This window comes from Sander lucioperca, chromosome 23, assembly GCF_008315115.2.
Source record: "Sander lucioperca isolate FBNREF2018 chromosome 23, SLUC_FBN_1.2, whole genome shotgun sequence".
NCBI lineage: Eukaryota > Metazoa > Chordata > Actinopteri > Perciformes > Percidae > Sander > Sander lucioperca.
In genome coordinates, this window is record NC_050195.1 from 10417245 (window position 1) to 10433099 (window position 15855).

Consider the following 15855-nt stretch of genomic DNA (forward strand, 5'->3'; position numbering starts at 1 on the left):
CACTACATTCTTTTACTGCTCCTTAAAGATCAAATCGAAAAACACTCCAAAGTTAATGGCTTCTGGCCTACAGTTTGAGGAAAGATAAGTTCAGTTTATGATTTCTGCAAAGGACAAAATGACACTATTTTGGGATTGGTGTTATAGAGTGGGAGACAGTCTGAAAATGTACAAACTGAGTCCAGAAATTGGGCTTCAGTGGCATAACAATGAAGAGAAATTCTGGGCTTTATTCATGAACCTTTGGCGCACACATGTATTCATGTCATGGCAAAGGTTTTGTCCCCTCTGTGTGTAGGTGCTATGTGTATAGGTATGTGTGCATAAATGTGGACGTAGCTGTTTTTCTTGTATTTCATGTAGTTATGTTGTATTCAAGTACTTATGTATTTATGTGAGACTCTGTACGGACTGTGGCAGCGAATTTCCTTGGAAAAGGACAATAAATAATCCATCCATCCATCCATCTTCACTCGCGGTACTTGAACTCCTTCACTTGGGGTATTACCTACCCAAGTAGGCACTCCATCGGTTTCCCGCTTGGCAGGAGGTGAACTGGCAGCTACCAGTCCACACTCAGTACTTTGGTCCGTACGGGGACTTGAACCAGCGATCCCAAATCAACCCAAATCCCTACAGACTGAGCTACTGCCACCCCAGATCGTCTTGCTTGTCCATGTAGTCTGTACTGTAGCTGTAAGTCATAGCTGATAGCCATCTTCACCTTTTCCTCTGTGCCGTAGGTCATAGCTGATAGCCATCTTTACCTTTTCCTCTTTATGTACTCTGATGTTTACATTTGAAATCTTCAACCGGCCAGGCTAGCAGAGTCAGCAGGAGACTGCTGAATTGATTCCCCTGTCTTGATGATGATCATAGTCATAAGATGGCCGCAGAGATGGTCTTGCTATAGCAATGAGCTCGCCTTCTCCACCTTTTCCTCTGTGTTCACTCTGGGTTTGACTCCATGGAGAGAGGCACAATAAGACTAGAACTGCCAAGCTCTTAAGGAGTTCTATTTCCTTGAAAACTCGACCTGCCACCTGGGAATGGGTTTGACTGTTTCAGCACCATGGAGAGAGACATAATAAGACTGCTGTAGAACCGCCAGGTTCTTTTTTTCCCTTGCAATCCGACGCCCAAGAGTGTCTTTGTCCTTTTGTTCGCACTGATGTTGCAAGGAAAATCTCGCACACTGGCTGACTTGCAAAAATAAATGTAACGTTTCAGTGCTAGACCATCATCAAATGGTGTTACATACTGAGAAGCCATCTTTTAAAGGAAGGCACTGTTTGTCTGCACCAACCACCAACTTCCACATAAAATAAGGCAAAATTACAAAACATTAATTCAAATTTCCATAACTAAAGATAGAGATTAAGATTAATTACAACACTCTCTATAGTAACAATAATATTATCCCAGAGAAATCTATAATAGATGTATGTAGATTTCTGTATAATAAATGCAAACCAGAAAATAAAATTCATTCATAGACATGTTCCCAAAACTTGCTGGTACCTTATACATCAATAGATAAATCGAGAAAATATCATAATAAGTAAATAAATAAGTTATAAATATATAATAAGTTTGCACTGATGGGCCGTTACCATCGTTACCAAGCGTCACCAGTCATCACACAACTTGCAGCGAAGACATCCACACCAATTTATAAAAATAATACAATTTAGAAACGTTAGTAATTGACTATTTATAGTTAGACAAAAGTGTGATTATTTTTTGCTTTCATTTACGTACTGTGAGCCTACATATCGTAGTGTGATTACAGCTGATTAGAAGTGCATATGAGTGAATTTTGGCGTGCAAATGAGTTCATGTGTCCCATGCATTGTCTCAATGCACTGTATGGCCATCGTACAAATGCGGTGATTCAGCTGCAGGAGAGAGGCGGAGGAAAGTACCTACAATAATTGGCAACAATATAGGCATGTGCACAATAAGTATTTAGGCAAAGTCAGAGCAGGAGGGAAACATAGCATGACGGAATAATTAAAAATTTTGAACCACAAGGTTAAAGGAATACTTTTCCGATTTTAATCCAGCTCTGAGTCATCTTTGTGTGGGCAGTGTTTTTAGATAAATGCGGTTTGGCTTAACGGAGGAGCGAAGATCTGCTAAGATCATTGTTTTGTGTCAGCTGGTGGACCTCCGTGACCCTTTTCAGATAAACACTGTTTATCTAAACACATTGCCCTCACTGCCATGACACAGAGCTGGATTTAAATCTGCACAATATCTACTTAAATGGCATGGGCTGTGGTGGCTCTAGTGTTGACCATTTCTGCCAACTGTGAATTTGTCCAGGGAAAAGTATCAAAATAATGTTATATATTATAATATTACAGATATTAATCACTGTGTCCAATGTAAGTGAGCACTCATTTGAAAAACCTTTGGGGATCTTGTTAATGAACAAGCTTCAAGCAAACAAACATGACCTCATCCAGCTCAGTGCTGATGCTGAGATACTAACTTTCTGAAGTTTTTGCTTATCCACTTTAATTCTCAGAGGAGGCTTCAATGCTGCGGCTACTGGAAGAGATACTACACAAGACTATTACCTTGACCAGTACCTAGTAAGTAGTAAATATTACAACTTTTCCTGATAAAATTGTTTTAATTATTTAACGAGGAAAAAGTTACAATAATCCATCCCATTCCTATCGATGGTATGATATGATGGATCTAATACTCCATCATACTTTCAACCTTTGTTGATAGCGTGTTTAGCTCGCTGCTTGGCTGCACTTACACAAACAGTATGGGCAGAACATAAAGTCTGTTACATTGACTAATGTAGTTTTCAATAAAAGGCCATGACTGGATTTTAGAGGATGTTGCTTTTTTTTCTCTCTATCATGCTGGCTCTAAAATTTCCTAACGATATGCTGCTGCGTGGCTGAATGAGCTCGGTTTTTCTCCTTGCTATATTACAGCTTTGACTCACCAACAGGAAATCAGGCTTTGTTAAGGTGAGCCACGCAGATAAACACAAACTCAGGCAGACGTCTGCACACATAATGTCAACAAGTAGACCCCGGTCAGTTTGACCTTAAAATCATATATATACTGTAATTGCACACTGGAACATAAAATATCCACAGGCTATCTCAACCTTTCCAGCACATACACGCCAACCTTGGAGTTTCCATCAGTTCCTGTTTCTGCTCTGCTCTCTCTCTGTCTCCCTGTTCATTTGCTTCCAGGATCCGGTTGCTGAGGTGTGAGAAGGATGGTGGGACACTGCTGGTATTGGGGATCGTTTTTTGATATAGTTTTTTGTTGCTGACTATTCATTTCTCAAGGTAAATTTTTTTGGCTTTTATTGCCTTTATTTATAGGACAGATTAAGTCAGGAAAGTGGGAGAGAGAGGGGGGTGACATGCAGCAAAGGGCCGCAGGTCGGAACCGAACCTTCTCTTATTTGATATCTCCGCGCTGCTTGCTTGAACCTGAAGACGTTCTGGATCTCCTTCGTGAAGGCTGTCTCAAAGCTCTTATTTCTGCCCCGAGCATCGAGGAGGGATCATCGAGGAGCTATAGCCAAGGAAACACGAGAGCAGCCTTCCTGGAAGTTGTGCAGCTGAAAGAGGTGCTAACTCCGGCCATACAGCTGACGAATTCATGTGACGCTTCCCTCCCACGATTGCCTCGCATCCGTCCAGTACGTCCTCGGTGGGAGGGACTAAGACGCAAGGAAGGGACGCAATACATACATACAGCTGACGAATGCTTTTCAGGCAAAGTGTACAACAGTTTGTTTGTGGAAATAATTAGCCTAACTCCTTGAATGGTTTCATTTAAGAGCAGTAGTTCGTAAATGTATATTTTTAGATATATCATTCGGTTGGTCCACTTCTGCCACGCTTTCTCTCACTGTTTTTTTTTTTTTTTTTTTTTTACAGAGGCCTTTTTATATATATGCTTTGCTTTCTCGTAGGCCTATATATGGACACAGAAAAGACACTGAAGAAATTAAGACTGAAATCTAGAAACTATAAAGATAATTAAGTTATAAATTCAATGCACACTGTAAACATGACTGTAACGACTGAGTGTATTCATCAGTTATTTTCCCCCAGTAAAATATAAGATCAAAAACCACTGAGGTGTCATCACCCTGTTGTTTAGTGAATGTACAGTATCCTCAACTATATAAATACTGGTCCAGTGAACTAAGTCTATAATTAAGGAGAATTGTACAATTAGGATAGGTTTTTATACAATCCTCCCAAATTATATCCCAGTTTACTGGAGAGAACACAAATTGTAAGAAGGCCAAATAAAATGCACATGGAAGAGGAACATACATGATACATTATCCTTTATCACTGACTTTATTTTAAACAACTATATCAGCCTTTTCTAATTATCTCAACAACTGCCATACTATATTTATAAAACTTCTAACAACAATATGAACAGCAGTTTTCATAAACACAGAAAACAGCACCAACAACTGTCACATGAATAATTATAAAAATAATGGTCACAAATTGAAATAATAACAGTGCTTGACTGAACAGCAATATGCACCTGTTGTATTTTAATGCAGGCTGACAACAATAAGGTAAAACCAGTGCTGAGTGAAAAGAAAAAGGCTCAGGGATTAATAAATCCTGGTTGTTAGCCTGGTCAGGAGCACAAAATAAATCTCCATGGTAATTTAGGTGCATCTGCTTTTGTGCAACCAAGTCAAGGCTAAATTCATCCAGGATAACTGGAATATCCCTGCTTAATCCCTTATCCTGGTTTTGTGCAATAGCCCTCAGGTCATAACAGCTGCATACACACTTGTGTACTAATGTTTATGTGCTGGGATGGGTCACATTGGCCTCAGATTTATAGCTGGGACGCTTCCTCTCATATGAGGTCACTTTGTACCAACATGGACTGACGAGTGCTCTGCATAACAATTGCTTACAATATACTGTACAAGTATAATTGACTGCCCTTGTTGGGATTTGGCATCATTGGTCACTTTCACACCACTTAGACTAATTGAATTTATAGTGCATGTCATATTGTCCTACAGTCTGTAGTTTTTCTGTAGTTTATTCATAGTGTGTATACTGTAGCATATCCTGTGGATAATATGTAAATGGTGACATTTTAAATATTCTGAGCCTAAAGTCTCCTATTACTCAATGTTGGCAAGGGAAATATCCATAATTCAATATGAAAGTAATTAATTTTGACTCATTAACAGGTTCATCCCTGCTAACAGACAGCGCTACTTCATTGAGAGGTGGAACCCATTACTGTGAACAAATGGCTCAATGACTCTGGCGCTGCAGTAGAATTACTTAGCCGTCTATCTCATTTTTGCACCATTGAGTGCAGATGAGAAGCTGCATCGTCTGTCAAAATGTGAGCAGAAATTCACAGGAGAAATTAAGCTATGGGATTGTATCTCGACCACTGTGTGCAGCAGATAGGATTTTTTCAGTTATGTATTCCAAAAGGGTTACTTCTTCCTACACAAATGGACGCATCAATCTCCAGAGTGATATACAGTACATTCATGGCACCATGCTATATCCAGAAATACAGACACACATATGCCTGACTTGGAAATAATAGTTGGTGCAATTTGTTATAACTTTTGTGTGTTTTATAGATGTAAAATGTTCTTACAGGTGTTAAACATTTTAATATCAATAGAAACAATACTAATCCTACACATACTAATACTAATCCTACACATTTCTCTTCGGTTTGGACCAAGTAATGTCCTACCAAATGTCACACTTTGTTGCGGAGATCCTGCTTAAGTAAAACGTTCTATAAAGAAAATAATTAGTTAAAAGGTAGGACTGCAGCTGATAAAAAGTTGTTGCATCAGGAAATTGCTAAAAGTAACCTTGACCCTTGCTCGGATTAAAGTTTGGAAATCTGGTTGAATCACACACAAAAAACTATTTTAAAGATTATTTGCTTTCAAGTCTCGAACACACCCATACAACAAAATTTGAAAAAATAATGCCGACTACAAGATATTATCAAGATTAAAAGGACAGTGCTTAGTATGCATACACTGTATATAGTTGGGGTTTTTTTGCCCACAGACCTGAATATCTGGGAGAAAAAAATATGTTTACAACATTTCAAGACAGTGGTGCTAGACTTAATACATGCAGCTCCTGCCTGGAGATAAAAACACTGACATTATGTTACAGCTCTGTATAGAAACCCAGTTTTTCTCTCACGTCTCACTCTGAGATGTACCTTCCAGACAAACAATGGTATTGTTAGTCTGTGATGGACTGTGATGCAACAACAAAATCTTGATCTGAATAAGACTGTGTGGTCACATGCTGTATAAGCTTGAGCCAGTGCGGGAGAGGGCAGCATGACTAACACACTAACACTAGACACGATAATCAAACTTTGTAGCTGATGTTGTTCCAAAACTGTTCCTCTTCTTTGATACGTTTGTTTTCTGCTGGTCAAGACGTGTATCATTCAGGGAACTCAGATGCCGGTAAAATAATTCATTCGTTTCCTCAGTGTGGTTTCGGTGGTTGCCATGGTCACAGGACAAGCCGAGTTGGCAAGTTAAATAAGTTGAACCATCACTTAATCCAAATGCAGTGACAAATAGGCATGCATGTTCACTATCTCCTGGGGGAAATGGCTCGCTTTTAAGCTGCTAAAATGCTCCACTGTTTTCACCAACCAGTCTCTAACTGGGTCTGCTGTTTGCTGCTGAGCAGATAGTGCACAGAGGAGCAGTTTGGAAGATAATACATAATAATATGAATACTGAAAAACTGTGTTGATCTTCTTCCTTAGAATGTTTTTGATGAGGTTTGATCATATTTGATTGAGAGAATGCCTGGCAACGCAAGCAAACAGCCCAACCTACCTCCTAAAGCAGGATTTAAAGTATATGCTTCTGCGGAGGCTCTATTCAGAGCTTTCGCCATAGCCTTTGAAGTGGCCTGAAGTTTATACTTGTGCGCTGGTGTGTCTCTATAAGAGAATAGCAGGGCCGGCATGTGTGTGTGCGTGGGCAGTGTGTGGTAGAGCGAGTGAGAGAGTGACGGGGATTAGCTGCGCAGCGAGTACCGACTCTGCAGGCTTAGACTGAGAAACAAAGTGTCTTCCCTGTGCTTTCTGACCACGGGGGGAAAGCTGTAGCAGGGGAAGTTAACCCTCTCCATGATTTTATGTTGTTCACGGAGAAGTAGAACCTGGAAATGAGTAGGGGGAAATGCATTGCTACCATGCCACGGCCAAGCGGACCAATCACAGTTGTTGCGGTCTGCGTCTGCACAACGTGAAGTTACATTTTATGAGATGTGCATGTCAGGCTACAGGGTAGGGTTCATATCTACAGGTACCTACGTACGTACCTATGGCGTACATTTAAAGGAACATACCGACTTATTGGGACTTTAGCTTATTCAGCTTAACCCCCAGAGTTAGATAAGTCCATACATACCCTTCTCATCTCCGTGCATGTTGTAACTCTGTCTGACGCACCCACCGCTAGCCTGGTTAGCACAGATCCTGGAGGTAACCGGTTCCAACTAGCCTACTGCTCTGAATAAGTGAAAAAATAACGGCAACATGTTCCTGTTTACATGTTGTGATTTGTATAGTCACAGCGTGTACAAATAACAAGGTCACATGAGACACAGCCATCTTCTAACCGTATATTAACTGGGAACTATATTCTCAGAAAGGCGAAGCAGTGCTACTTCCTTTGTCTTTGCACTCCATCGCTTTTCTGCTTTGCTCCTGTCACAAAAAATACAGCCACTAGAGGGTGCCGCCAATTTAAACACAAATATTGGCCGTAATTGCTGCTTCGAAAAAAGGACTTATGTTGGCGTTGTTTGGGGAAGATGCTAGTCTTGCATTGCAGACCTATCTCCACAGTGCTGCGGAGTAGTGTCTGCCTCCCCCTCCCCCCCGATACTTCTTCAGCTATACAGCTAGCTTAACATTATATTCTCCAGCATTATATCCTCCAAGGAACAGGCAGGTTGTTGTGTTTGGCAGGATTTAATTAAGGAAAATATCACATACAAAAGAAACCACTACACTAATTCCATTACACTCCTGAATGGGAGAAAAAAACGCTCTGGGCTGTTTGCAATTCTTGGGCGGCGCTAAGCACTGGAGGCAGCGACAGTGGCTCTGATAAATGGACTGGGGAATGTTTCGTGGAACATTTGCACCCCACAAAAGAAAACGCCACATACGATATTAAGTTAAGTTAACTTTTTACACAATACAGTAGCTTGAGCTATATAAATTAGCTGGATACATGGTTAAACCTCATTTGCTCTTACCACTGTATCCATGTGTGTATTTCGTCCACAACAATCTCACAAATCGGTCCCAAAACATCCCAGTTAGAGAGGAAATGGCGTGAACATATTTTTTGTAAATCTTTACAACCATTCCCCGAAAGAACCATGAAGGCCTGCCTTGTTGCACGGTCCAAATCTTTTTCAAAACCTGACTTCTTTAGCTTGTAGCTTGCTAGCTCGAAGGCTATTGTTGTTTCCCGAAATGTTTTGCAAGGAGCGCGGAACATCCGGCAGCGCCGATTATCCAGTAAATGAACTGATGCATACGAAATACTAATCCTTTGTGCAAAGATTGTTCTTCTTTTCAATGCCACAGACTAAGATAAGAACATAAAACAAAGTGTAAAAAAGTATGTGAACCTACAGCAAATTCAACTTGATGATGATGCATGGCTGGCAGTAAAGTTCCTACAACCGCGTGGATTAGCTCAATAATTTAAGCAATTACAGTTAACCACACAGAAATATGAGCAACTGAAGCAATGGGAGAAAATGGCCCAAATGGACCCATGACATGAACTGTGCCAGGAGAGGACTAATTTGCTGTATTTTAGCCCACCACTCAGCTGAGTTAACTCCCTGACCAGACACACAACTGACGTTAAGGGTTAGAGGAATCACAGTTTGTTGTGTTCCTCAGCAAAACAAGTTCTGTGAAAGATGACAAATTCAGGGATTAAGGAAATTTCTTGCAATTTCACCAATCAGAACAACAGCTATACTGGTTATGACACCAAATACGATCTGATGTTTTTGGAGCACACATCAACACGAAAGCTGAACAGTCAATAACCAAGTGTTTGTCAATTTGGAGGCATTAAGATTGCAGCTGCATGCGTTTGGGTTCATATTGTATTTGCGTACGGACGGTCTCCCCAGCAAATGTTCCTGTTATTGCGTAGTCACAGCAAAGTTAATGACATCTGATGAGGCTGTTTCATAAATGTAGCAAATAACACATCAGCCCACCCCTGCTGCAGCTCTATAATTAGGTTTGATAGAAGCTCACATCAGCCCTCTCTTCTTTCATTTTCCAAGGGTTACACTCTGCCATCATTCCCTTGCTCCACACCACTAGAAGCAATCTATTGGAAGTAAATCGTCACACAAATCACAAGTTGTGGCCGTAAGACAACAACATAACAACAACTGTAATTCCAGCAAGTGTTAATTGGACTCAAGTAACGCTGGCAGTTTTTAATTTTAACACCTCATAGGTCATTTGTTTTTCTCTATCCTTAAGCATTGGTTAGTCACACTGGTAACAATATGTTTCAGCACAGCACATCCAGTGTGGTCGGCTTTGCCTTATTCACATGTTGTAGTTAGGAGCCATTAGTCTGCCAGAACTATTTCCCCTCAGCAGTGATGGCCTGTTGCCACCTCTTTGCTTTCATGTCAAGCGACTCAAATCAACACTCCCCTCACACACACACACACACACACACACACACACACACACACACACACACACACACACACACACACACACACACACACAGACACACACACACACACACACTCCTCTAATATATTACTCTAAAGGAAAACCATCCACAATGTTTTTGTTTACCAGATGTGATACAGTATAGTACTCTACCAACAGTGGAGCTAGATAAGATATATCAGGCTGTGATAAACTGTGTTTGCATCCAAAATCGCATACTATGCGCTACATACACAACATGTATACTATCGTTTAACATTCTTTTATGTAATTAAACAGTAGTGTGTATCTTTCCGGACGCACTAAGCTGTATTTTTCTACATCACTTCCTGAGAGCCTCCTTGCCCCGGTTGGAGACGCGTAACCATGGTAATCACTGCCGACCTCAGCTCTAGCGACAACGCCAGATAATGCTTAAATTAGGTAAAGGGTAAGCAACTAGTCCAACAGTCGAAGGGGACAAAATCACAGATTTTAAATGTATAGAAATGTAAATTGAAGCGTTTTCGACGTTAAAAAGCTCCCTTGGTCGCTGTCCGTTTGTCTGTTATGAACGTTGTCGTTACTACCGCATTGCATTGTGGGACACTTATGCCGGCGTAGTGTCCAGTGGTTGCATGCTGTAATATTTCACCGGAAATAGTATGCAATTCACTTACTATTGGTTTCATACTAAGGTTTCGGACATCCTAAAAAATCTCACATACTGTTTTAGCCTACTAGCATGTTAGTATGGAATTTCGGACGCAACCTGTGTGTTGAATATTAGAACAATCAGGAATATCACCAGTCTTGTCCTTTAAGTTTAGACAATTTAAACCACATGGCTTAGCTTAAGATCATCTCAATAATTCAGTGTGCGACTAGTGTGCAGTATGTAGCCTAAGCACACAATATATAAGAGGATGTGAGTAAAGTCCCAGTATGACTGTTGTGTCTTATAACAATGGGTTTCCTAAGAATCAATTCTTCAGTCTTCTTTGCAGTCAAATTTCCCACAATTAAAATCTGACCTGCAGTCTTCCAGAAACACACCTCGCTGAATTAGAGAACTTTGAACTTTAGGTGCAAAAGTGGAAAGTGTAGGTGGAAGCTGGTGCACAGCTGAGCACAGCCGAATTATTGATTGAAATCCCTCCTCTGTGTGATGCTGTGTTCGTGGCAGTACAAGTACTTCACAAATCTAGCTGAGTGCTACCTAGAGAAGACAATCGGTTACATGATCACAAGTTTGTCAGGAAAACAAAGCACTTGAACAAGTTTAAAGCACTTTAACAACAATGCTGTCACTCGAGAATAGTCTTGAATAAAAAACTCTCTTTTTCAGTTGCAATTTTAAGATGTGTTTGCAGTTTTGCCTTATAAATTGTGCACATGCCTGTATGAACATGCATGGTTTATTACTCATAACACCACTCTGAAGTGGGAATTGATTCTTAGGAATGTTGTGGGGATCAATCTTCATCTAGCACACTTTCCAAAGTTCTTGGGGACTAAAGAACAGCACCTTAGCAACAAAGATCATGTCTATGTTTACACAGGGCAAAACGGAGAGGAAAGGGAGGAGAAGTAGACGGATAGAGAGATAATATAGCACAACGAGGTGTCAGGGCGGTCTGCTTTGTGTTAATAAAATAATGAGATGTGTCAAAGGCTCTACGAATATTGTCCACTTAGTGGCATGTATAGCATGCCTTGCAAATGAGATTGTGTGAGTAAGCATCACACGCGGGAAAAGGGCTGATTCACCCAATTTCCTCATTTCATTTCATTATTTTTGCAAATTTGGCTTCGTGTGCTAAATGAGTTCTGTTGTAATTTAGCAATATTTAGTAACAACTCCAACCACAGACACCAGCGGGGCACGCATCGCTCATTTAACAAATTACTGTGATACATACAAGACCTGGTGCAAATTAGAGGGCAGCATGGATGCAAAAGACAGATCCAGCTCACAACAGCTTTACTCAAATTGTATTGTCCTTCAGATAATCATGCACACCCAAAGCATTGGTGTTTCCTGTTATTTGCTAATTTCTTCTTTGAATAAAAGGAAATTCAAAGAAAATAAATGTTTCCTTGCACGTTGCGGCAGACGGCATCATAACCATCACAACTTCTAAACCAAGACACTTACACAAACCAAGTACAACTGAACCAACAAGTCCTCCAAAACATACGACGATATAGGTTGTTTATTCCTCCCCTCTAATACGACCCACAGGAGCGTTTTCCGTCCTAATATCTAAACCAGAGAACGTAACGTTCCGGGTTTTAAACACATTGTTAGCATTGTGAAACAGTCACAGTTTGGTTAGGTTTAGGCACAAAAACTACTTAGTGAAGTTTAGGCAACAACACTAATTAGCTATGTTTAGAAAAAGATTGTGGTTTGGGTACAAATTTAGACGCTACTCCACTTCCGGTTATGCATGTGATGCAGAACGTGACGTAGCTCCCTTTGTTCCGTAAAGTAAAGAAAACCTGCTGTTTATTTTAAAATAGGACTCAAACCCCGGTCTCCTGGGTAAAAGTCCTGTTTGCTTGAGCCATGCACCACCCCAACCTGCCGCCTTACGCGGAAGTTTGGCGCTCTTATACCTCGTCACCATACTTCCTGATTTGCTACTGTCTTAACTACTACGGCCACTAGAGGGCCGTCATTATAAACGTAAATATAGGTCGTAATTGCTGCTTGAACAAACGACCTATGTGGGCGATTTTCGGGGGAAGGACAGTCTCAACTGAACACAAGTACAACTGAAGATCATTCGGAGTATTTGGTGTTTGATGACTTCAACAAGCAACACAACCTTGTGGTCTGTGGTCACTGGTACATACTGTATATGCATTGGAATAATTGAAAAACAACATTCCAAGGTGTAAATATTGCTGGTCAGGCATTTGGTTCTTCCTGCCCCAGGTAAAAAAGTAGTATACTTTAGTGTATTAGAAATATGAATAAAGTACATGAAGTATAAAACAAGTATGCTTCTACTTGTTGTGCTTTATTTAAAGAGTATTTAATATGTACTTTTTAAAAGTATACTTCAAAATAGATGTAATTAAGTTCAACTTCAGAGTCCAAAAAGTAAGTATACTAATTTAGCAGTAATCAAATTATTTTTTAAATGTACTTTTTGAAAGTGTACTTTGTTGTTAATGTATTTTAAATTGTATAGAAGTTTATTTTTGTATAGAAGTGTATTAAATTTGACATACTTAGAGTGGCAATTCTGACCATCTCTTTACCTAGGCTACATAAGTTGCTATGAAGCCGCAAGATCTGAAAGTAGGCTATTTTTCCCATTAGAGTTTTACGTAACAACAGCGATATTAGGCTAAGTAGTAAGTTATTTTTTATTTAACACAAACGCACAGGTTTGTGGATAAATAAATGATATTACTAAAAGTATGGTTATGTTAGGCCCGTTGTTTCCATAAATTTCAATTTAATTTCTGAGAAATCACAGATTTCCGTTGTTGTTTCCGTATGTCTAAAAACACCAACTACTAGCTACTAACCACAGTCTATGCTACTAACTGTAGGCCTACTCATGAGCCACTGTGACAACGCTCCACTGTTTAATGCAATGCACGATGGGAACGTGAAAGCCGTTACTTTGCCGCAATCCGCTTTTGGCTGAGAAGCTGTCACTTTGCCGCCGCCCGTCGGACAGACCAGTTGCTGGCAACACTTGCCAGAGACGGTAAGTAACGTTAAGTAACGATCTCGCCCTCCCGTTGTCCATTATTTAGCTATCGCTAGCTGCTGAGGAGTCAGACAACTTCATGTTTCCGTGTTTGTGTGTGGATTCAAGGGGATGTTGGTGAGTAGTGGGAAGCTATTTTTTAACTAGGTCGGCACCCTTTTTTCACCTGCTAACGTTAGCTAGCTACAGTTTAAAAAAAAATTTCAGTTGGGGTGGGGGGGGCTGTTTGTGAGGATTCAAAGTTAATCAGTTTGACGTCAATAGACATTAATTTAGCCATCCGTTAGCTAGCTAGCTAAATTACTTTTCTCACTGGAGGGGCTTTTTGTGAGTAACGTTAGTCAAAAACGTTGTTTTAACAAGTTCGGCGGACATCAACGTTAGCCACCTGTTTGCTGGCTTAGCTAATGTCAGCTAAATTGCCTAAACCGTCGTTTTAACCAGTTCATAACCACTTCAACTGTTTCACTATTATTCTACCCAAGTAGAATAATAGCTAACACCCGAGTCCGCAGCTCTACGCAGTGAGCTATCAATCACTGATTTATACAGCTATGCCTCCTCTCAAAGGTTCGTTTTTGTTATGTTTTGTTTCAGGTTAGTTACGAGTTCGCCAGAGTGGTGGGGAAAAGTCTGCAATAGAATTTCTTTGATGAACTTGACCGTTTCTCTCCAAGGCTGATGGACCTCCTTTAGGAAAAAAGAAAGGCCTGCCCAGCGAGCTTTTGGCTGAGCTTTACATCAGACAAAGGTGGGTTTGACTAGCTACATTAGTCTACTACCTCTCTTTCCTCTCTCTGTTCATCGCTTTTCTTTTTATGTCTTTTGTTTCTTCTCTGCTCTATCCTTTTCTTCCCATCAAATCTCCCCTCCCTTCTTTTCTGTCCTCTCCATTTTCCTCCCCTTTTGTCCTCTTGTACATAAACATTGTGGGGAATTTCTGGAATTTATTTGATAAATACATGTGATTATCCTTAGCAAGATGTGTTTTACTCTTGTGTCCATTATCTTCCAGACCACTGAGCCAACACACATCAGGTGCCTATGTCTTCGGGGACTGCCTGTCATCTTGGCGGATGATTCTTCTGCCTTCTTCAAGACATGCTCTGTAAGTTAATCATTTTTTTGTAAATGTTGCAGGTGCATGCTCATTTGTCTCATTTTAAGCCATTAATGAACAGTGCTACTAATTTTCAGAATGATTTGATCAGCAATCAGTGTCTCCTTAAGGGCCTCCGTTAAGTCTATTTATTGCCAAACAAAGATAGCTTACCCACTTACAGTCCCAGTTCTATTGAAAAGATTTAGAAAATTGCTCACCATAACTAAAGTTGTATGAATCCTTTTACATTGCCCACTTTGTTTTTTTACTTTACTGTCACCAGTTGGAAGTTGTGAAAATGTTCTCGGGTCTTTAACTGAAATGGGAGTTCTGAGTGCACATGTTAGATTCTGGTTGCTCAATTAATCAACTAACTTAATGTTAGTTTCAACCGGTGACAGTAAAGTTTACAAAAAGCAATTAAGGTGAAATGTACTGAGTCATATGATTCACAAAATTGTTGCATAGCAACAAAGTTTCTGGGAGCAGTTTTCTACATCTTTTCAGCACGACTGTGACTGAAAGTGGGTAAACTCCATATTTGGGACAAAGTGTTGCAATATACTGTACAGATCCAAATATGGCATTTGATTAATCTAAACTGGTATCATCCTTTAGTATACTATCAGTGCAGTTTATATTGTACAACGCTTTTCATTATAAACAGTCACAGGCTCTTTTTGGTGTACAAAAAAACATTGTCTAACTGGCATGTTTATGTTTTCTCCTTGTCACTACGTTTCTTTCACATTAGGATGTAACTGACAAGGACTCGTACAGTTAAACTCCAGTGGGAATTCTCTGCCTGGGTTGAGAAAATACCCAGCTCAACCCATTCAGTGTAGGGATCATCTTGGAAGGGTCTGTGGTAATGGATGAACTGGCCAACCTGCCTCAGGCCTTTTGTGTCCTTTCGTTTCACACACACAGCCGTTTCGGGTTGATCTATGCCCTGCACCTGGACTACCCCATGTGCATGAAAAACACTTTCAACTTTACTCAGCAGGTAATGCTCAAACTGGGTAGAAGTGAGCTGGAAGCGTAAAACGGGGTTCGAAATGGCTTTACTACTGCTCCAGATTTGTTTGCCCCAGTTTGTAATGTTGGACTTTTGTGTTGTATATGGCTTGGGGTATATATACATGTGTCCTATGGTATTTGCACTGATTTTTGCGCAATATTCCATGACAGACAGGCTTTGATTACATTTAATTCAAATGAGTTGGATATTTTGTGTGTTACTTT

General features: G+C 40.2%; 1 long non-coding RNA gene across 1 annotated transcript; it reads left to right on the plus strand.

The window, feature by feature from the left end:
* The first annotated feature begins 14248 nt into the window (after window positions 1-14248).
* Window positions 14249-15550, plus strand: LOC116040065. Its single transcript, XR_004102571.1, has 3 exons — window positions 14249-14259; window positions 14524-14616; window positions 15365-15550. It is a non-coding gene; the product is annotated as an uncharacterized LOC116040065 (long non-coding RNA).
* Window positions 15551-15855: the final 305 nt, after the last annotated feature.